The sequence below is a fragment of the Accipiter gentilis genome, chromosome 17, assembly GCF_929443795.1.
Source record: "Accipiter gentilis chromosome 17, bAccGen1.1, whole genome shotgun sequence".
In the NCBI taxonomy this organism is placed as follows: domain Eukaryota; kingdom Metazoa; phylum Chordata; class Aves; order Accipitriformes; family Accipitridae; genus Astur; species Astur gentilis.
In genome coordinates this window covers 10,540,676-10,564,361 of record NC_064896.1, presented here as the reverse complement: position 1 = coordinate 10,564,361, position 23,686 = coordinate 10,540,676, and the positions used below count along the sequence as shown (strand labels likewise).

At 42.8% G+C, this 23,686-nt stretch overlaps 1 protein-coding gene across 7 annotated transcripts in view; it reads right to left on the bottom strand.

Moving 5' to 3' along the window:
* The window catches only part of TSPAN4 (tetraspanin 4), a 475,717-nt gene that overhangs the window by 309,346 nt on the left and 142,685 nt on the right, over nucleotides 1-23,686 (bottom strand). For all 7 annotated transcript variants that reach the window (XM_049820764.1, XM_049820765.1, XM_049820770.1 and 4 more), the window contains one exon: nucleotides 4,314-4,395. The gene's annotated coding sequence lies outside the window, so the exon portion shown is untranslated. The remainder of the gene's footprint in view (nucleotides 1-4,313; nucleotides 4,396-23,686) is intronic.

Below are 23,686 nucleotides of genomic sequence, written 5' to 3'. Positions count from 1 at the left end.
GGGTAATAAAACAAAATCTCCCTACAACAACAGATAAGTCAGACAAATAAAATGTCAAACTACTTTAGAAATAAGCTAGTCAAGATAATAGAATAAATCTCTTGGGTAGCCATTAATTGCATTCTTTTATGCATTTGGCAAAGATGCTTCCAGAGGACATATGATAGCTGATACAAAAGGATGTGCTATTTTTGTATTTCTTCTTTAAAATGAATTTAGTGCTGACAAAAAGATACCTGATTAATATCTGGGGAACCTAAAACCTTCCCCGCATCCTTAGAAGGAATGATACCACTCACAGTTCTATTAACAAACCAAAGCAGAGGCTACACAGTCAGACAGTGGGAGCCCCATGCTGAGACTCCACGGCAGGGTTCCTCATCCCAGTTCTCCTGCCACCCAAGTGACCACGGGGGCAAACTTGTTTCTCTGTTACATATCTGCAATGAGAGGTTAATCATACTTCATGAAACATTGAGATCTATCAGCACAAAGCTCATTGCAAGAGCTCTGTATTTTTATTACCCCCAAATTCCCTAGCTGCACCTGTAAGATAAAGGGAATAAAAACTCCATATCAGCCAAATACGCAGCTAAGTTGTGAGTAAAACAGCCATATGGCATACAGCCATATTTATTCGCATATATGCATATGCATTGCTTCCTGCAAAACAAAGGTGACAGTAAGAGCCCATACTGATAGTTACTCAACATCACAAAACGAGAACATATCAGTTAGACTTAACTTTCCCTATTATGCTTTCTGAATGACTTGCCATTGTCACCATAAACCAGCATGAAAAATACTGTGCTCCTCAGCCTCTATTTTTGATTAACTAGGTGCTCTGGGAATTTCTGTCTATCCCTAATCATAATTAAAAGTTGTTATTCCCCTTTTCAGTGTGGCTTGCTGGCAATTAAATCTGTTTGGAAAGAAACAACTTTTTATCTTCCATAGAAACAATTTACTTGTTTTTTAAAATAAAGTAGATTTGTTAGGTTAAAAAGCTAATTCTGATCCCTACTTCTGCTTGATGTTATTAACGAAGTCTCCTCATCTCCCTGTGACTCTCACAAGAGTTGGAGAAATCCAGCATCTCTCAAAAGGTGAGTGGGACCTTCAGAGAAGATTGCAATATGATAATGAAAGCTCTTGCAGCAAGCCCTGTTTCTGCCCTAAAAGCACAGGGATGTGCTAAGCAAAGCTCCAGTTTATGAGCTGTCTGAGGAAGGAATTTTTGAGGACTGTCTGGCACAGTGTGGTTCCTTCCCTGACTGAGGTGCACACAGATGAGCAGAGAGACTCTACATTTGCAAATCTTTTCCCTGGGCTCAGATTCCTGGTCCTCTGCTTTCACAATTTGGTCTAAAATCAGGTTTTCACCTTCATGACTTCTGTTGCCATTTATAGTTGGAAAAGGGCTTCTCAAAGTGAGATTTTTTTCACTGCTTATTGATTACAGCTGTCAAAGGAGCCTGTAGGTTTTCTCCACCCTGTCAGCCCCAATGTGTTTAGCATGGCAAACCAGTCTCCCTGTCAGAAGTGAGGCAAGAAGCAGGAAGAGCTAAAGAAAAACAAAAACTGGTAGGGAAAGCAAAGCATCACTTCCCTACACAATGACTCCACTCCTACCATCAGGCACATGAGCAAAAAGTCTTTTCATGGCACAAAGATCATTTTAAATCCCTCAGAGTCTACAACCTGACAGCTTCTGGTCTAGACTCCTTGTCTGTGTATAAGTACTGCACAGACACAGGCAGACATTTCCCTCCCTTTCTGCCAGGGAAAGGAAGAGGACAGTGTGCCACTTTCCCACCGCTCCATCTCCTCATCTGTACAGCAGAAGTGACCGTTTTGGCTAAATCTCACCTCCCAGTGAAGCTGCACTTGAGATGACAATTCATACTCCCTGATTTCAATGGTGAAATACTACTTGGGAAACTCACACTTATTTTGTATAATTTAAAGTACAAACACTTACTATATCCGTCATCAAATACATTCGCTATCAGCCCAAACAGATGCCCCCAGGACTCATTTACTGTGTTTCACTAGAAGCCCTTACACCACAGAAAAAAAGGGTCATCCTTAGTCTGTAAAGACAATCTTAAAGACTCAATACAAAAATTTTCTGCAGAGAAACAGATTTTGTTTGGGTTTTTTCCTGCACACTTTATACGGCAGAGCTGTGCAAAATGCTGTAAGGATGAGGGATTAAATATGGCCCTCAGAGCTGTATCCTCTAAATTATACAGTGATGCTGTGTGAATATTTACAAAAATACAAAGCAAACAAAGAAGCTTCCTACTCTTCTCTGATCCTTGCCTATTGGAAGCTCTGCTTGAGTTAAATATATAATCACACAAAACCAACAAAATCATCACTGGCAGTGCAGAAAATTGGGTCAGTCCAGCTGCTGAAAGCCTGTTTGCTGCATCTCCTTGGCCTAAACCTATAATTCAGTTTCAGAATTGAAAGCAAAGTTTCTCAAGTTTTGGCACAGTAATTCAGAAAACAAAACAAACCCCTACTCCAATTACAGACTCTATTAGGTGGTAAATTATGGCCACTCTACCAAATTAACCTGCTCCATTTACCTGTAAAACCTACATGGACAGAATAGCCCTTCTGAGGGGCCTGTAACAACAACAGATATTTTAGTCTTTGCAGAAAACAGAAGGTGTGAAAAAGTGACAATAAGAGTTATTTTCTAGCATAAATCGCTGAGCTTTGATTGATTGAATTCAATGGACACAAGGTAATGTTGACTATATAGCACAGATCTTAATTCCAGTTGTAACTAACATCAAAGTCAATAGATACACAGAAAAGCAAAGAAAATACCTTTTCCTGCAAAGAACCAGTCAGCTAGGAGCTGAAGGAGAAGGGTCACTGAAAATCAAGCAACATAAAAATTCCTGATAGACACCAGCTTTTCAGAGTATGAGAATAGCCGAGTCAAAAGTTAATACCAATTAACATTAGAATCCCAACTTCAATACCACTTCCCACCACAGACCTTGGTCAAATCCTCAGTTTGCATGTACTGCAGAAGTCCACAGACTACATGGATTTAAATAATCACCTGTAACTCCCAGTTAAAAGGCACACCATGCAGTGGTGATTGCTTTTCTGAGTGTCTCCTGTAGCTTGTCAACAGTGAGTGCTGATTTTTGTTTCAACTGCAAACCAGGAATTATTTTTCTTTCCAGATTTCTGACACAAAATCTGATTTTCAACTGGAGGTTGGGGCTGGTCACTGTGTCCACTGTAACTGTTTAAAGGAGACCAAAATAGGAAGTATTTAAGATAAAAGAAAGAAAGGGGGAAGACTACCCCTCCATTTAAATGCTTCACCGCTTCAGTTCCAGCCACTTGGAAGTTATTACAGTGTTTTACTTGTAGCTTTATTCTTCCAGAAGAATCAGAAATATTTTTCCCTACAGGGCTTTAGAGGGAACTGAACATAAACTCCAATGTATCGTCTTCTTCCTTTCTCCCCACTTCAGGGACTGCGTTCTGTGACATTCTCCTAAATATATCTTGGTGTCTTAGTCCTTTGTTGCTGGGTGATCAGCTGTATACTTACAGCAACTATCCCAGATGCTGCAGCACCTCTTTTTTAATCTGTTTATCTGTCCTTCCCTTACCACAGCGTGTTCTTCAACACCTCCACTGTTTTTATAAGATGGAAGGACATATATATAATTCCATATATAATTGGAAGGACAGGGCTGGTTTTTTTCCCTATTCAAAATACATACACTGTGCACAAAAGATGCAGGTTCAAGGGGGAGAGAATGAAGATGGACAGATTTCACGCATTACTTCAGTAGACAGTATTTTAATTTTTTTTTATTATTTTTTCTTAAACAATGAAGTCTCATAATATATCAGCCTTCATCATTAATGTAAAAAATTGATCTGGCTTGGAAAGAACAGAGTTTCTGTCAGTATTCAGGTAAACAATACCCACATCACTTGAAGTTAGATTAGTTTGCCAGTAATACTAAGAGAAAAAAGAGAATCCTGGGATAAAAATTTAATGCCCACTTCCGTCCCCTCACCCAAAGGGCTCAGCACAATGTCTTTCCAGGCCATCACACTCTGAGGAAAACAAAACACAATCCACATCAGCAGTAAGCAACATCTCTGTTACCAGCCTGATCCATTATATTAATAATTATAATAGCTTCTGCAGATTGTCTTTTCTACTTTTTAAAAACCCATTCACTGAGGCCTTAAGTTCAAATGCAATTATCCACCCAGAACTTCATTTTAGATCAATAAATTGATCACAGCCACTCACATACCTGATGCAGGAATGGGAGCTCAGAGCACCTGACGTGAGCCCAGTTGACAAGGTGGCCTCTCCACAACCAGCAAACCAGGGACCTGCAAAACAGAAGCCTGTGTGTCAGAAGCAAAATACAAGGAAAACAACTCTCTCTAACTGTGTCTTTTGGGAAGGACGAAAGAGACTCCCTCATTAACTGCACTGAAATCACTGGATTGAAACCCAATAGAGAAAAACCTGGCAAGGTATAAGAGTTTTCATTAGTGTGACTGTAAAGGGATGGTGCATGAAACTCATAGCTTGGCTCATGAAGTCATCAGAATGACAACACCTGCCAACAGCAGCGGGAGCAGAGCATAGGGGAGACATCACGTTCTCAAGCTGGTGGAATCAAGCTCTTCACTCTCAATGGGACTTAAGCTCCTTTCTCCCATGGGCACTTCTGAACATCCCACACAGCATGTTTCCACTTAGGCCCTTGTTCAAGCACCTAATTAGAACAGGGTAGCATTATCAGCTTCTTTGCATAATCTGAATCACATTAAACACTGGATCAGATATGAGCAGTTCACGGACTTGAGACTCAAAAAAAATCCATACATAAATTCTACACATCCAGAATATGTAATGTATAAATCCATTATTTCTGGGGGAATAACAGTTTGCTGAAGAACAGAAAATACAAGAAACTAACACTGCCAAGTTAATTTAAAGAAAATAAAAAATCAGCTTCCTAAAATTGAAATGTCTTCATAAAACACTGAGCATTAGAATCTCTTTATTACCCAATATTTTGGCTTTTTAGAAAGTTATGCTTTTGATCTTTTTCTCCATAACCACAAAGACTAATTTTTAATTTATATTTTTAAATGAAAGCTGGGATCTCCCAAAAATCTCATGCATACGGAAACAGGAGGTTCTTTTAATAAACTAAAACTAAAAAAATAACTTTAGGAAAAAAAACAACAGAACAGCAAAAGGTGTCATTAGTGGGACCATACCGTACAAAAGAATGAGATGACTGCACATAGCACTGGAGGACACAAGACAGCAGGAAAATTAAACCTCCATCCCAAGTCAAGTCATTGCCCATGTGATGCTCTGTATTAAAACTTAGCTTCACAGTCACAGACCAGTTGAGGTTGGAAGAGACCTCTGGAGGTCATCTGGTCCAACCACCCTGTTCAAGCAGGGCCACCTACAGCCAGTTGCCCAGGATCGTGTCCAGACAGCTTTTAAAGATCTCCAAGGATGGAGACTCCACAACCTCTCTGGGCAACCTGTGCCAGTGCTCAGTCATCCTCACAGCAAAAATCTGTTTCCTGATGTTCAGACAGAACCTCCTGTGTTTCAGTTTGTGCCCATGCCCTCTTGTCCTGTCACTGGGCACCACTAAAAAGAGCCTGGCTCCAATCTTCTTTGCACCGTCCCTTCAGCTATTTATATATATATTGACAAGAAGCCCTGAGCCTTCTCTCCTCAAAGCTGAATAGTCTCAGCTCTCTCAGCCTTTCCTCATACGAGAGATGCTCCAGTCCCTTAATCGTCTTTGTGGCCTTTTACTTCTCTCATGATAAGACTCACATACAAATGCATACTGCTTCTAAACTACACAAGAAGTCTTCTAAAAGCCCACAGGGCACTAGGCAGGTGCAGATGTTAGATCCTGTTGTAATACAAACCGCCTGGGAATCAAGACTCTGCCAGGTTGCTACCAGCAGGTTTTAGTCAAAAGGTGTCTTGGTGACACTTCCCTTCCTCCAGGAGCCCAGAGAACTTGAGAACATGTGATTTATCAAGTGCTATGGCTCTGCTCAGCTTTGACCACGTTCCTCACCCCCCATCGCCCCAGTTATGGACTGGCTGAAAGGCTTTGAAGTGAAAGCTTTTAAGTGGAGAATGTTATAAGGAGAATAACGAGAGTGTTTATGCCAATGCAATGACTGCCTTAGTTATTGCTTAGGGCAGGATTAGTGCTCTTGGAGTGATAGAAGCCATCAGGCGTGGACAACTAAGAGTTCAGACTAATCCTCAAAGACAAGATGCTTAAAGACCTAATAGCCTGACTAAAACCAGTGAGATCAGAGAGTGATTTAACTCTTTCAAAAGGCCTACAAGGCCTTGACGTTTATTTTCCCAGTAGGCTTTCCCTGCCCTCAGTTCAAAGTCATCCAAAAGGGTGAACTTCAAACACCTGTTTCAAGTGAAGAGAATGGCACTGGAGGATGTGTTTTATTCAACCAGACAGACTCTACAGGAACAAACATGGATGTTCAGCAGTTCCGTCTTCTACTTCATGAGTAAAAAAATTTAAAAAATCTGTATGTTCTAATTACTGAATAAATTAGATAGATTAATTAGATTAGACAGACAGAGGAAATAGGGCCATTCCTTCCCATTTAAGCACACTCTCAGTTCAGGAGAAGTCCCAAGAAGGAAAAAAAAAATCTATTGCATAAATTAAAGAATTCAAGTACAGCATTAAAAGATTTTTCAAGAAGTAATCCTATAAGAAAAAGGAGACTATGAACCACTGACTGCACTGATGTGTCTTTACCCACTTTTGAACACTTCTGCTGCTTAAAACAGCATTACTGCATCAGGCACAGAGGACAGAGCTTAAAGTGCTATGCAGGATACAAAATCTGCTTAGTATAGGAACAGATTATTCAAAACCAGAAAAATGTGTCCAAACTCTATATCCCAGCAGCTCTCAAGAGAGGATTTTACAGAATTGAGGCATGAACAAGAGGACATCTTGGGAGAACTCTACATATTAAAAAGGACCTCATTGGGACAAATGTGCCTTTATTTTCATTTCCAGCTTATTAGAACAAACACAATTCCATGCTTGTTCCAGTTTCAAATGGCAAAAGCAGCAAAACCAACAAAAAATTGAGTAAAATTAAACTTGGAGGAATTGTTTCTACAATGTACCTATCCAAAGTTTCTGCCTTGTTTCCAATCCAAGAAAGTGCTTGTCTCTCTTATGTATCACTTATCTAGCTTGACCGATATTCTTAGAGACTGAATTCTTTACTTATATTCTTAGAGACCACCACGACTTTAACTCCTCTGCTGTAAATCCTTTTGCATTTTAGCACAGAGATCTACATATAGAGATACAACTGACCAGGCACATAGCCCAGAAATAAATTCTGGACTTTTGCCTGAAGCAGAGGACCAGCTCTACTCCCCACCTAATGAAACATATCTATAGGCAACATTACTAAAATGGCTTCTTCCCTTTCCACTGTTTTTAATCTTTTTGTTTTATGAACTTGCTTTTTCATGTCTGCCAGAAAACCAGACTAATAAGGAATATCAGCATCCATTATGTTGAAGAATTTTAAAACCATACTGGTCCCATCAAAATATTAATCAGAAAGTTCTTCTTTAAACTTTTTCATTTAACTTTCAAAGTGTAAAGAAAACAAGATCTCTTTGTTGTCATCATCTACATTTTTTAAATCTGGATCTTCTGTTAGCCCATTATTATGGCCACCGATTGTTCACTGAGGTTAACTCACATTATTGCAGATAACAAGCTCAAAGCCTACGCAACTTCAGGCTTGACATCAATCACGCTGTGAATTTTCAAACTCCTGCTACAGAGGTTCCCTTCAACAGAAATTAAGCCTCTGAGCTTATGATTATGTATTCAGCCTAACTAGTCCCAGTTAAAGCAAAAGAGATGCAAGATGTAAGGTCAAAAAAATGCTTCTCTTCCTTTCCTTTGCTTGGTGTTTGTTTAAATTCTGCCTGTCCTGGAAAGAAGAAAGCACCAAAAATGTTTTGATAAATTAATTGAAAGGTTTTATTTAATACTACTGCACTCAATACTTTCTTTAACACTATAAAATAACATCCTAGGAACATGCTTAGCTGATTTTTTGTATGTGTCTCAATAACATTCTTAAAAATGCATACCCAGTGCTGACACTGAAACACATCCAATCATCTTAGAATCATAAATACTTTCTTTAAAAGCCTGGTACAAAGGCAGAATTCACTGCTCTTCAGCAGCCACTCCAACTGATGAAGCAAGCTCAGTTTCCAGGGGAAAGAAAAAAGTATCACAAATGCGAACCAGAAATCTGAAGGGCAATGGCAGTATGGCCAAAGTTAAACAGATCAGATTAAACAAATGGTATTTCCATCATGACCTAAAGGCAACTAACAGGGCACTCTGTCTCCCGGGAGGGAAGGCATCTCTTGTTCAAGGCCTCCCTGCCCTGGTACCCAAGGTTCAGCCTTGGCCAAAATTCGGGATTAAGAGCAGGTCTGAGCCAACTGATGGGGACCGCGAGGCAACTGAAAGGAGTGGGGAACACTCCAAACCTGGACTGTGAACCTGAACACCAGCCACATGAGCCACAGTCCTTGCCCTTGCAGCTGGAGAGAAGCAATAACTAGCAGCATTTTGCAGGTAACTCCCAACTGGGAGTGTTTTAAGCAGCAATGATTATGTACCACCACCACCAGTCTCTCACACAGAGAGACACATCTAACACCATGGCCAGATAGTCATTAACTCCTCACCTCCCCTGTGTATTGGCTTTGTGTGGCAAGGTTTTGGTAGCAGAGGGGGGGCAGGTTACAGGGGTGGCTTCTGTAAGAAGCTGCTGGAAGCTTCCCCTGTGTTCGAGAGAAGCCCATACCAGCCGGCTCTAAGACGGACCCACCACTGGCCAAGGCCGAGCCAATCAGTGATAGCGGTAACGACTCTGTGATAACATTTTTAAGAAGGAAAAAATGTTGGGATGGATGAAAAACGGCAGCCAGAGAGAGGAGTGAGAACATGTAGGAGAAACAACCCTGCGGACACCAAGGTCAGTGAAGAAGGAGGGGGAGGAGATGCTCCAGGTGCCGGAGCAGAGATTCCCCTGCAGCCCGTGGGGAAGACCCTGGTGAGGCAGGCTGTCCCCCTGCAGCCCAGGGAGGTCCACGGGGGAGCAGACCTCCACCTGCAGCCCGGGGAGGACCCCATGCCAGAGCAGGTGGGTTCCCAAAGGAGGCTGTGACCCCGTGGGAACCCCGTGCTGGAGCAGGCTCCTGGCAGGACCTGCGGATCTGTGGAGAGAGGAGCCCATGGAGCAGGTTTTCTGGCAGGACTTGTGACCCATGGGGGACCCACGCTGGTGCAGTCTATGCTTCTGAAGGACTGCACGCCGTGGAATGGACCCATGCTGGAGCAGTTCGTGAAGAACTTCAGCCAGTGGGAATGGCCCACGTTGGAGATGTTCGTGGAGGACTGTCTCCTGTGGGTGGGACCCCACGCTGGAGCAGGGGAAGAGTGTCAGGAGTCCTGCCCCTGAGGAGGATGAAGCAGCAGAAAATAACGTGTGATGACCATAAACCCCATCCCTGTCCCCCTGTGCTGCCGGGGGGGCTTGGTGGTGAAATCCGGGAGTGAAGTTGTGCCCAGGAAGAAGGGAGGGGTGGGGGGAAGGTGTTCTGAGATTTCGTTTTATTTCTCATTACCTTGCTCTGGTTGATTTGTAATAAATTGAGTTAATTTTCCCAAACTGAGTCTGTTTTGCCTGTGATGGTAATTAGTGAATGATCTCTCCTGTCCTTATCTCGACCCGCAAGTTTTTTGTTATATTTTTCTCTCCCCTGTCCAGCCGAGGATGGGGGAGTGATAGAATGGCTTTGGTGGGCACCTGGTGTTCAGCCAGGGTCAACCCATGTCACTGATATGTGAGACTCCTTACCAAGAGAAGGCTTGTCAGAAAACAATTTTTTAAAAAATATTGGCACACTGAAAGCTCTATTTTTCACCAGGATTCAAAATGGGTACATTTTCCAGTCCTTTGTGAAACATTTCCTTGCAGCATTATTAATTGGACTGTTTTATTTTCAAGGGGGGAACAACTGACAAAATGCTTCTACCATCAGTAATCATTAATTCTGACATTTCTGCGGAAAAAAAGTGACTATCAAAAAAGTCATTTTGGTATAAGAACTTGACTGCCCATTGACAACACACCACACACACACACCCGCTGTGTTCTTGGAAGAGCCCGCATGGTGCTGTCTGCTGCCTGAAGACAGCATCATCTACAATGCCTACTACCAAAAGACAACTTAAAGCCTGAGGTATCAAAAGTCAATTGAATCTGGAATTCCTCAAGGTATGGCATCCTGCAGCTGAGTTTCACCTTCTCTGTATATTCTTTTCTCGCTATCTGCGGAGATCCTCGGGGATCACATTTCTCTTCTCTGCATCTCCTGGAGCACCGAAGCAGAAAGAAAAAAGGACTGAATTTTCTTTCTTTCCCTTGACAGAAATACATCTGCCCCTGATGGTGCAGTCTACTATTTGATAAGAAAAGGCAGGAATGATGAGCTTCACAGGCTCCCAAATTCAACACAGCCATCAATATGTGTTTTCCCTTGCACTGCATATTAACTTGGCATAGAAACAGTTTGTGTCAATGCTGTATACAGATTGTTCACAACTAAATAAGATTAGAGCCGAGGCTGGAAAACTCATGACACAAATAATAAATTCCAGCAGCTCAAACAGAGATGCAGTACCATGGAGAATAAGACAGTATCAATTGACAAGAAGTCATCCAGCTCTGCCCTCAAGCAACTCATGTAGCTGAGGTATTCTAGAGAATAAAGCCATATTTGATCTTTACATATTTCCTCATCAGATATAATTTAGCAACAGGTATGCCTAAACTGTCAAGAAGCCAGCACGGTCCTGAGGAAAACAAAACCTTACATCAGGCTGCTTAAGGTCGCAGGACCAGATACAGAAAGGAGACTGCAAGGAAGTGAGGATATTACTCCTGTCCGCAGAGATCCAGCAGACTTCAGAGAAATGACAGGGGCCTTTTGCAATACATTTAAGCTGCAACATGCAAAACCAGAAGGATTATAAAATGTCAAGACATTTCAATCCTTGCTTTTGCTTACAAAGAGCAAGCCATTTATCTAAAGAACACTTGAGGTGCTTTAATCTTAGCTGATACTTAGAAGACATTTAAAACAACAAGAAAAGGCAGGTAAATCCTGTATTCCAGCACATGACTTCAGATCTCTGAGAGCAGGGACAGATACCCAGGTGATAACAAGGAGGAAATTAGTGTAGGACCACACCTGCCCTCCTCTTCAGCTTCCACTGACAACTGAACTATTGTGATTCATCCCCAACAGCAGCAGTAGCAAGGACAAAATTACCAGGAATTCGCTGAGCATCAGTCCCACAATACCCAGCACCACTGCTGGCAACAGGAGTTTTCAGGGAATTTCTCAGATACAAGGCCCTGTGAAATGAAGGAGTTGTGATGCTTTCTGCTTGTGCCTGGGGCATACCCTTCTGGCTGGCCTCTGCTCAGCAAGATTAGTGATAAAGATTTCATCCTGCCCCAGCCACTCCAGATACGCCTGCTTCAGTTGGGCTTCTTTGCTCTGGGACTAGATTACAAGCATTTAAAACACAGAAAATTTCAACGTATGGTTGAATGCACATTTTTCACTGGCATTACAGTGCCACACCACAGATGAACATGCTCTTTCCTATGATGATACACAACACCCACAAACATTGAGGTAAATTAAAATAAAGAGGGTTTTGTCATTTGCCTGGCTTTCATAAAGTTTTTCTAGCTCCAGGCTGGAATTTCATGTGTAAAAAAAGAACTAGGAAAAAAACAATCCCTGCCAAGAAGAACCAAAGCCCTGGTAAGTGAGATATTCATCTCAGGAATAGCAAGATATTCATTTTGGGAGTCGGAGACAAATTCAAGCTGAGATCTGTGAGGAGGACAAGCAGAGTCTTGAATGTGGTTATTTCAGTCCCAGAAAGTGCCCTGGCCAGCCTGCTACTGGCAACATTAGGTGAAAAGGCTGCAGCTCTCTTTTTCTATGTGTGAAAATCTTCTAAGTTTGGGTTTTTGTTTTTATTTAACCTGGGTGCAGAAGAGGCTCTGAAACCTCTCCCCTTCCTCCTGAGGGTCTGGCTGCCCATGCTCAAGCCCAGCCCTAGAACGACATAACCATAAGCTGAGACTAGACTGCTGTGAAACAGCTGAGTGTGAGAAAGTTCCATGGGATACCTCCATCAGGGCCCTCACCCCTTTGCTATGGAGCTACACTTAAGCTCAAAGGCCTTGGGCCTCACCTGAGTTCACACAAGCTTGTGCCTGGCCCTCTACCTTGCTGCTCCTGACTGCAACACCCTAGCTTGATCTTGGACCTGCCTCATCCCCATGCATTGGATCACTGCACTCTTGGCCAGCCCTGGTTACCATTGCTGGACTTGCCTGTTCCTCTTGTTCAGGTGCAGCAGGATTTGCCAAATTGGTAAGGGCACTGCCCTGCCTGCCTTGCTGTCGCCCTCAGCTCCTGGCTCCCCTCCCCTTGAGATGCAGTCCACGCTGGAGCTTGGAGCCAAGCATTATGGAACCTGGTCCTGAACCTGCCCTGAGTCAGACCTGGCCTTGACCCCAGGCAGTTAAAACTCTTAGAGGGAGCAGGGGAGAGACTGCAGACTGCTGGGGCACTTTGGGCAATGACACAACCTTGTAAGTACAATAAAGTTTTCCAAGTCTTAAAAGCTTCTTGAGACAAAAAAAAACCCGAATATACTCCCTCCCAGCTCTAACTATAATTTGCCATACAACCTTGCAGAAATATACAAAGCTTTCAGCACAAGTCTAATATGCAGCCACACATACTGCAAAGGTGATCCTTTTTCATTTGAGTTGTTCTGTAGCAATATTTCCCAACGCTTCCTTCTTTGCCACAAAGTAAATCGCTGAAATTTCTGCCCCAAACCCACAATGGTTAAATTACCAACTTACCTTTCTCTATTATCCAAGTTGCATTAATTATGTTCAGCTCAATGAAAGCAATTGTTTAATTAGTACAAACTGCTGTTCACCTACATACTCCTGTAGAAACATTTTGGGTTACACACAGGCCAATTACCTGCTGAATTGCACAGCACCTCATCACAAAGCTATTAAAAGTTCAGCAGAAAACTCCCTAGACAGTACAAGGCTTTCATTTTCAGAAAGCTGTGATGCCAGTGGAGTGCAACTGAGAGGGTTGATGCATACAGCTTTGAAACAGCTGCCCTTACACTAAATGAGTTTAACTGTTTTAGAAATCAGTAACATATTTCCTACCTCCCCCACGTGCATTAATACTATGACTACTACTAACATGGGCATAGTACTGGCCAGGATGATATTCCCATTTTAGTGAGACCTGACTACCCTCACACATGCACCTACACTCACAGACAGCACTTTCTCTAACAAGTACAGAACTAGATGGCATACACTAACGAGAAGGAAGAAGGCTAGCCTAAGCATCTCTCAACCGAAGCTTTGAACTTAACACACTTCAGATACTTGCCTAAAACTCCATAGCATCAGTGTGGACCTAAGTGACTCATTCAAGCTCGTACTGCGGTGTGACTTTGGTCCTCAACTCCTAGCTTTCCGCCTTTCTCACAAAATCATCTGGCCAACAGCACGTGACCCTTCCTGGCGAAGCAGCTCAGCTGCTCCCATGACAGCACGTTCTACTACCTGTATGCACACCCCCCCACTGAGCTTCTCCTGACCAGCTGAGGACAATCGTATGGCATGGGTCAATCACCAGACGTCACTGAGGAGGAGTTGGACCATTTCCGTAATAAACAGGGAGAGCTCAGCTTGAGGCGTCATTGTCTGCAACTAGACAGAGAGTTGAGATGGTACACTGCCAGCCTGGGAGGAAGGCTGAGTCCAAGACCTGGAGGTCTGGAGAGCCTCTGGAGTACAAACATGAGAGCCAGGGACACCTATACTGTCACACTGTTTCCCATAAAGAGGGGCTACGAATACCCTTACTTTCATGGGGCAGAGTACAGAGGTACATCAAGGCCTGAAGGCTACAGCAAGGCTGGCAGACCTTGCGGCCTCAGGGCAACCAGAAACAGAGAGTGCCTGGGGAATGGGAGGTCTCCAGTGGGCAGGGAAGAGCCAGAAGCATTGGCAATCCATACAGAACTGATCCAGCAAGTCACTGAAAGGGGAATGCTAGTTAATGTTGGCCTGGGGATCATTTACTGAGCAATGCTGAAGGTAATGAGGTCTTATCTATACACTCTACACTGAGGACAGTTCACTGAAGTTAATAAATTCTGTTAGGGGAATACTTTCATAAATGCCTTTAAGAAGATTTCTCCTACCCTGTACAGATAACTGTGCCAGGTTTGTGTAGGCAGACAGCATTTAGAAACACCCTCTTGAAAAACAGCTACTTCAGATGAGGGACAGCGAGGACAATGTGAAGCTGAGACCTTATCTGGCTGGAATTCAAACTGCCAGGAAACAGAACGGCCACTCTTAGGGATCATGCAGAATTGGTCAAAAATATATACTTCAGATAAGCCATGTGAAGATACCCATGGAAAGGCCAAGATGTTTATCAAACTCCTCTGCTGACCTCCAGAGAATTTATAACCAGACCACAAGACACAACCTTTGCCTATTTACAAGCAGAACAAACCCACACGTGATGCTGAGGCTCCCATCAGCCTTCTACAAGGATGGATCACAGCACACAACGTACAGAGCTGCAACGGGCCTCCTGGGTGCCTTGAGAAATCAATGACAAATGAACCCAGGCCTCAGTTTTTAGAGGCTTGTATGTCCAAGGACGAAATGGGAAGAGACTTCCAAAGTTTAAAAAACAATTCCTACTACTTGCTTTGCAAAGCAGCTCCTCACGCCTCACTGGTAACTTCTCATTAACACTTAGTGTTTGCTAGTGTTTGCTCTCTGGGTGCACGTGGTTGTTTTGCACTGCATGTGTGCTGAGCACAAAGCTAAAAAGTCTCAGCCCCCAAGGGTCCGTGGCCTGACGAGATGACAACACTGGTGGAGGAAGCATTGGATAACTGGGGAGAGGCCGAGGATCCTGATGAGGAACATCAGAAGTAGCAGTCATTGGCCCCCCAGACTTAAGCCAACTAATCCACAGTAGGAACACCAAAAGGCTGCCTTTCCTTCCTCTTCTTTTCTTCCCCTTAATTAAAATTATTTCTAGGAATTAGCTGCCCTCTAAGTGTTTGTTTTAAACAGCAACTTCTTTACAGTCCTACTAAAAATACAGAAATATACAAAGCATAAGTGTCTTTCAGCACAGAAGGTGCTGAAAAATTAAGATCCTTTTCTTCATCACTGTGAACCCAAAACATTGTCATGCCAAGTGTGGTTCTAAAGATGCAGACAAGGTAAGTTGAATAACATACTCTACTGGCGTGTAACACTTTAACAAACTACAGATACATCTGACCTGCAGTTAATTGACTAACAAATCATTGAAGATCTGGGAAATGGAGGCCAGAATGAGGAAATTTCTTCTCTCATTTCCTATCACCTTCACCAGCGTATCTTCTAATGCTCCCAGGGTTGCATTTTACAGGATACTAAAAAAGGAAAGGCAGCCACTTTGAAATTTATGAGGAGCCAAGGGAACCTACTGAGTGCCACCTTTCTTGTCTTATTCCTCATACCACTGGCATAAATTGGGTTCACAGTCTGCTCCCTCACTTAACAGCTCTGTGTATCTTGCACTCATATATCTCTCCCCGTCTGCTAGTTTTTAATACCATTTACCAACATTCATTTCTTCTCAGCTGGCTTTGTCCCTCCAGGGTTCTCTCTACAGCCCTAAGGGATCTCAGAAAAATACATATTCTACCATTTCTGTTTACTGTTACCAGGTCCTTAGGATAAGGCACTGCACTCACCCTTCCTCAGGCTGAAGAAGACCAAGTGGGACAGCTCCATTACAGGCTAAAAAGGTTGCTATTTAAACTTGGATGCTTACAGTAGTAGAAGTGACTTGCTGATACCACCAAAGGTTCAGGAGCACAAAATGAAAGGTTAGCCAAAGCCAAGTTTTTTCCTATACAGCAGTGCTGTACACAGGAGTCAGGCCAGAAGGGTTGGTTTTTAAGAGGTAATGACAGTGTAAAGATGCAAAAGTGTTTTTTCCTGGCAGGTATTTGTTTCTCATTTCCTGGGTTTTCTGTATGTGTTCTACAGCATTTAAATCTAGCTGTTGGAGCCTCAAAAGCACAAAGGTACCTAATACAATATTCCAACTAAATTCCTGTAAGAAATGCCTCAAAGCCATTTGACTGAATGCAGAAGCAGAAACATTTACCATCAGGTGGCCTTCTCAGCTACAGAAATTTGCACCACAAGCATCAGCACTCAAGTGCTATTTGCAAAAGGTAACCCTGCCAGGGCTGAAAATAATATTCAGGAGCAATAAAAACTACTGACTGTGGCTTGTAGTGAAGGCAAACTTTTTGGAGAACAACTTCAAGCCACAGTTGAGATGCCAATTCCCATATGGAACCAGTCAACACTCCGTGTTTGTTAACAGCTGAGAGGCTCTGAGGAGACCCATCTTTTACACAGACTTCAACCTTCCTGTCCTTCAAAGCAAGGGAAAAAACTGGAGCAAAACTGAATTGAAAAGTAAGGTGCCAAACCAAAAGAAAACTGAATGTCAAGAGAGATGACCATGTGACTTCCTAACATAACCAGGGCTTGGGACTCTCTACTAGGTGTCAGTGGACAGACGAAGCAGCATATAAATCTAAGTAGACCTGTATGCAAAACTTATTTCCGAGACACTTTCTAACCCAGAAGCTAACCTAGACTGGCATTATGTGACTTGTTTCTATTAAGAAGAGAAAGTAAGGACAGATATAGCATTTCCTGTATAATATTTATTCACAAAATAATCCTTAGAAAATCTGGTTTGCTCAAATAAAGAAGGAACTGAACAGCAAGAGACAGTTGTTTGGATTTGTGTCTCAGTTTCAATGTTCTTGTCAACCTGTCCTGGATACAAAAGTTTGTTGTCAGCTTTTTCTGGACCCTTGCTACAAGTAATTCCCTGAATGCCCATAGGCCTTCTTGCCAGTACCAGCTTCAGAGATGCTTCTCATATTTTTCCTCCCTCTGACACCCTTTCGAATACTCATTCCAGCAACAGAATTCAGACTCCAACTGGCTTTGCATAAGGAGCAAGGTGTTCCATATGACCAGTTCTGCACAGTGTTCAGGACACTCCCATGATGCCATACAAAATGCACTTAAACCACTGCAGTAAAGCACATTGAGTCTCATTTTAATAGAAAGGGGAAAAACTGCCAAGTTTCTAAGTAGGTCTCTAATAATAGCAAGATTTAAAATTAAACCTCAGGAAAGATGCAGATTATGATCCTGGCCTTTAATGTTACAAACAGTGCTAAAATACTGTGTATCTTCAAAGGATGAAGTCACTCAAGTATTTAACAGCACTTGTATTTTGTTAGAAAAGAATAACATCTTTAATTGAGCTTTTAAAAAGTGACCAGGATTTTACAAGGGTAGATTCCTAGCATTACTTGAAATGAAGACCATTTAAATAATTTCATGTTCTACATCATTAAGCTGAAGCAATCAAAACCAAGGAAGAGAACAAAGCACAGAGAGATAAAGTGATCTGCCCAAGGTCACCTGAAAATTTTTGAGAGGCAAAAAGAGAAACCAATTTTTGACAAAACTCTATGCCCTGACCAGAAAGACAATCTTTCCTCCAACAGTGTATCTTGGCGTAATTAAGATCGTATGCAGCAACAAATATATATGAATGTCAAAGCTACATTACTCCCTGAAAAAATGCAAGCAGGTACCTCCTGACTTACCCAAGCAAACTATATGCTATAGCAAAAATTCAGTGTGCATAAATCAGAACTGAGTCAGTTTAGTGCTAAGGCTGTGCTCTGTCCCTAAAACAGCATGCTAACTTGGGTGGAATAAATGTCCCCATTGTATTTATAATGAAGCTAATGAATTTGGGGATTGTAAAATAACCCTGTCCAGAATTTTGATGAATCACATGACATGTCTTCCAAGGACTCTATTGTTAAAGATGCCTTTTTTACTGGAATTTCAATAATTAATCTTGTTTTGGGGTAGTTTTATTTCTGTGTGGCTTATCCTTTGATGATCTAATTTACATTTATAATGATCTATTCCCTTGTGAATTAATTGCTCATGTTATTTTCTCTATTAATCAGACGTCAACATTTGCATTACAGATGACTGTTTGTGTTATTTTCATACTACTAAATCTGGCAGCATGGTACTAATGATAAATACTTTCCTCAGTTCTAGGGGTGAATTAGTGTCTTGGTCCTTTTAAACAAGCACATTATTAGGATCTTACCACTCTTTTGAAGTGGCCTGGTGGTTCTGTGGTATTATCCACATGTATTTATTATGTCCAAGAATTTACTTTCTTCTGCAAACTATAAATGCACAAATATTTAGTTCACCCATTTCTGTCAAACAAGTCCTGAGCAAAGGGCAGAGAGTTATGAATCTGCAGCCATCACAGACTTCTTTCCTAGATCCCCATGTACCTTTAGAAGAGTTTCACATCTTCCAGCTACTCACTGCAACTCCTTCCTGGATGCTATCACTTACAGTGATGCCTGAAAAGTTGTTTTTGTTAAAGTTGCTTACTTACATTTAGGAAAAATAAATTACCAGTGCTAATACAAAACAGTACAAATTGTTGACCTGAGCTAGGCAACCTGATTGTCCCTGGAGCAGATCAGGGGGTACCCCTGCCACGGCTTTGTCCACAGACCAGGCAGGCAGCAACCTTTGGCAGGTGGCTGTGAACAGTCACCTCCTTCCCGGTCCAGCTGGTTCCAAAGGAACACACCTGGGCCCTGGAGGAACTGCAGTCTGCACCCCTGCTCCCACATGGGTGGCGTTACATCTAGCCCTGATGAGTCCCTCACAATCCTTTCCCCAGATGTGACTCAGACATGCAGGCCAACAGAGAGAGGAGGAAGAGCCTGATTACCCCGTGCCCCACACTTTGCTGCTGCATCCTCACCTACTTGTAGGGAACAGGAAGCAATAGCAGCTCCAGTGATGCTCTCCCTGCACTGCTACTCTGACATGGAGGTTTGGGCATGGTAGTAGTGTATTTGTGCTTTGCACAGGAGCAATGGAACTCTTCACAGGTCCCCAACACTCTCACGCGGATTATGACCACGCAGAAGCATGGTCAAGGGCATACTATATTGGATTATTAAGAGACATGCTTCTTCTGCCTAGAAGCATCCCTGGCCCCTCTGGGTCAGCAGCTTCAACAACAGACTTGGTATCTTCTGAGTAAAGACTTGCTAAGCCCTGCCACTTTCCACTTGTACAATAGCAGAGAACAACCTGGACATGTAAAATACTTACATCAGTGTGTCGGAAGCATAAACAAATGGTGCATCACAAGCAAACATGGTGGAAGCTGTACTTTTTATAGCATGGGGAAAAATTCCCAGAGGATCTGTCACATACATCTGAATGTCCCCAGCCGTGGGCTCGCTCTTCTCCTCAGTGTCCTTTAACCAGCACTACAACTGCTGCCTTGATATCTGTCAAGGAGGAAGCAGTTCTGTGCTTGCCACATAAGTTTCCAAGCCATTTCTTTCATTCTGGGATGGTTAACGTTTCCTCCATGTGACTCCAGTCAGACAGGGAAGGATAAATACTTCGTCTGCCCACTCCCCCACAGGAACCTTTTCCCTATCCCATCAAAGAAAAAAAAACATTCTATCTTAGGGCAGTCCACACTGCACTGTCTGCACAAGCAGGACTGTCAGTTGTGGAGTCCAAGAACAAGCAGCTCTTGAGGAGGTACCTGGAACCTGTACAGCAACACTGGCAGGCTGTCTTACAAGGAAAAAAATAAATTGAAGGAGGTCTATCACGTCTTAAAGTGATGAAGCCCTTTCTAACACCTCTTTGGTTCCTTACTCAGCTACTGCCCTAGGGCCAAACTACAATCTATTCACTTCCCAAACAGCATTATTTTCATCTGCAGACATAAGGATGGCTGATCACAGTGTAAAGTACTTTTTAGGTAGGTAAATATTTCAGGGTGGTCCTCAGTGAGAACACCTTCAAATCAACCAGCTCAGCATAAGGCATCTGCTGCAAGACATGAAGTATTAAAGTACTGATAGAGGCTCAACTCAGCAATAACTGGGAAAGTTACTTCAATAACCCATTCATGGAATGCCCTCATTTTCCAGTCCATGAATATGGTCCCTCCCTTGACTTCATGGTCTGGTTAGTAAAGCTGAACAACTCTATTCATTTTAGACACAAATAATACTTTCACATCCACTGGTAGATGTTGTGCAGAAGTCTACTCATTTCACAACATAAAGCTTTTCATACATATCTCATTCCTTATAGCACATTGTTGGATTCTATCATTCCCATATTGTATCAGTTCTTCCTCATCTCCTCACACCCTTTAAATTACACTGTTGGTCTTGCATCATATTCCTGGGGTCATTAAGTACCTGGACTGTAAACATCCTTATTCTCTGCCACAAGAGATTAAGGAGAAAATTGTGCAAGGCAGGTCAGAGTAGCCCCCTCTAACAAGAAATGAAAGCCTGGACTTGCATGCAGCTCAAAATTTGTGCTATTTAGCTGCCATAATGACATACTACATCCCATTAATCTGCAATTACACACTGACAGGGACTGTCAATCTAATACCATATCCATTCAGCAGAACTAAATGTACCATTTCTGTCCCCAACACTGTTCCTATGACTAAAACTCTTCAAAATAAAGTTAAATGTGGGATTTAATGGAGCAGGGAAGAGTCCAAATTCTGAACTAAGAAGGAGAGAGATTAGAGTGTTTATAGCCTCACCACATCTGTGACTGTAAAGCCTGAGAAAACAAAATGACTCTGCAGGAATATGGGCAAGCACAGAAATCATCTGCTAATGCCCATAGTAAACTTGTAGTTTGTTCTCACAAATCCCGCTGGTACAACCAACTTTTTGTTATCTATATGTGCTCACTACATCAGAGAGAGGTAGTCTTCCTCAGGGCAATCCTGTCTGAAGTCCCCCTTGGTACCTGTTACACCTGCCCCCAAAGCACATCACATTCCCTGATAGTTCATCTTACTCAGCTTGGCAGAACAAGAGAGGTCAACACTATCGCACATCCACAGCTGAGAGACAACAGTGTTTTAACATCACTGGAGGCTTAAGATGAGACACAAGCTAGAGAATAGCACGGTCCAGGGGATGGAAACCAGGCTGAGACTCGCCATCTCCCCTGTTCAGACTGCAGAAGGACATTCCCTTTACACGCTGTAGTGCCAATGAAGGTATTGTCCAGTGGTTGCTGCCTTCTCTCTGCTGGTGGAAGCATCCGTGCAAGCGCTGCTGGGTCTGCTTGGAGTAAAATCCATCAGGACAGATCGGACCAAAAGCTGCAAGTGTTGACAATAAACTGATAGATTCAGTTTCCCGCCGACTGCCCTGCTGACGGATCCCTGTGGGATTGTCACTGGCCCTGAGAAGCTAGCTGACACTGCTGGAGCCAGAAGGGGACATCTGGTAAGAGCTGGAGGCTCATTCCAGGAAAACACGCCTGCTTGGGGGAAGAGAAGGAGGTGCCCAAGTGCTGTTCTAAGCAAAAATTGTATCAACCAACAGCACACAAATGTTGTCTTAAATGACATCATGAGGCCGCAAGCTCTCCTGGACTGTGGGACTGCCCCAGGGGTGAACTCAGGCACAGCATCCACACCAGTTCTCTATGTACCCTGCAGCCAGTGGAGACAGACATCATCCAAGCATGACTTACCTATCCTAAAACAGGCACCTGAAATGGCTGGACTGAAGCACTTTCTGGCCTAGATGCTTTAAGTATAAGCAGCTAGACACAGATGAGATGAATTCCACTTTGATGAAATGAGCCCTGCCATGATGGGATTCAGCACTCAGAGCTGCAGCAAAATATCAACATCCACTGAATGACTTTAGGTTTCTTTCCCAAAACTGTTTTAAAATGTATTATGACATTCAATTTCAGTGCAACTCAACAACTTGCACAGCCATTTATATTTTGAAAGTATTAAAAGAATTCTAGAATTCCAAACAAAATAAAGAACCACAAACACAGAAATGACCACAATGTTCTTTATAATGTGCCACTTCTGCAGCATTACAAAGCACAGCAGCCACTCCAGCAGAACATGGGAACACCTAACCATTGTAAATGCTGGTTTTGAAAACTATCTCCTGCCCTTCCTGCTCTCGTACAGCTGGTAACTCTGGGCTCCCGCACCCAGGTGAGAACTCAGTAGAAACTGTTTCCTGTGATAGGTCTGTTATTTTGCCGATAGCACAAACATGGCTACGGGCAAAATTAACCCCAGTAAATGAGTTTCCTGGGTACACCTGGTTATCTAAACAACTATGTTCCGTCTCTCTTTTAATCAGATGCAAATCTTAGGACCCTTTTAAAAAAAAAAAAAAATCATCAATATTCACAGAAAGAACATAAATGCAAGGCATTTAGGGCTTACAAAAGCACCTGCAATACTTGGCAAGCGAATTTTCACATGCTTGGGATGGTTGCAACTGTCTGCTCACTTCGAGTGCCATGGTCAGAGTTCAGCATCTACCAAACACCTAACAACTAAGGAACAACCAGACATAACGATGCTGCTGGACATAGGCATGCAAGCCTGTGGCATCCAAATTTAGCAGCTATTCAAGAGTCTTGAGTCCTGGAGTTGCTGTTTAGAGGGGGTCACAACAACTGGGTCTGGGAAGAGCTGGACACCTTGCACGAGGAACATTGCCTGGAGAACCAGACACCTATCTGCAAGGAGGGACTTGTTAAAGAACGACAGATGGTGCTGCCAAGTGCATAAGGACTATGGCAGCACAGACACCCGGCTGCCCTGTAGCTGCTCCACCTTACACCAGAGCTAGCCAAGACTTGATGTCTAATCGAAAGTCTTCTCACTTGTAACCTCCCTTGTCCATCTGAATGGTGTGGAGGGACCCTCTATTCTCCTCCAAATGTGCCCCCAGCTGTACTGACTTCACAGCACAGAGTGGCTGACTGCCAGCAGTCTCACCACAGCAGTGTCTGCTCCCCTGGTACATAATGTTAAGGCTACCTACATCCTTGATCAGCCTCTTTTGCGGTAGTTTGACAAAATACTTCTCCACTTGTTTGTTTTTTGTTATAAAAGGAAAATAAAGGTGATAAACCAAAAGGCCTTGATACTCCTACTGCAACAGACTATTAACTCTCAGTGAGATCACACAGCATTGGCTGCTAACAGACAACATCAAGGAAACTAACAACATTTGCTTGGTTTCCATGAAAGGCAATGCCTATAAAGAGTTAAAAGGCAGTATATTTTTTATATACACACACGTTAAGGCTACATTATATAACAAGCTGCCTGACTTTTATGTCGTTAAAGAACAAAGGTAGCTACAGCATAGAAAATGAGGATGTGGAG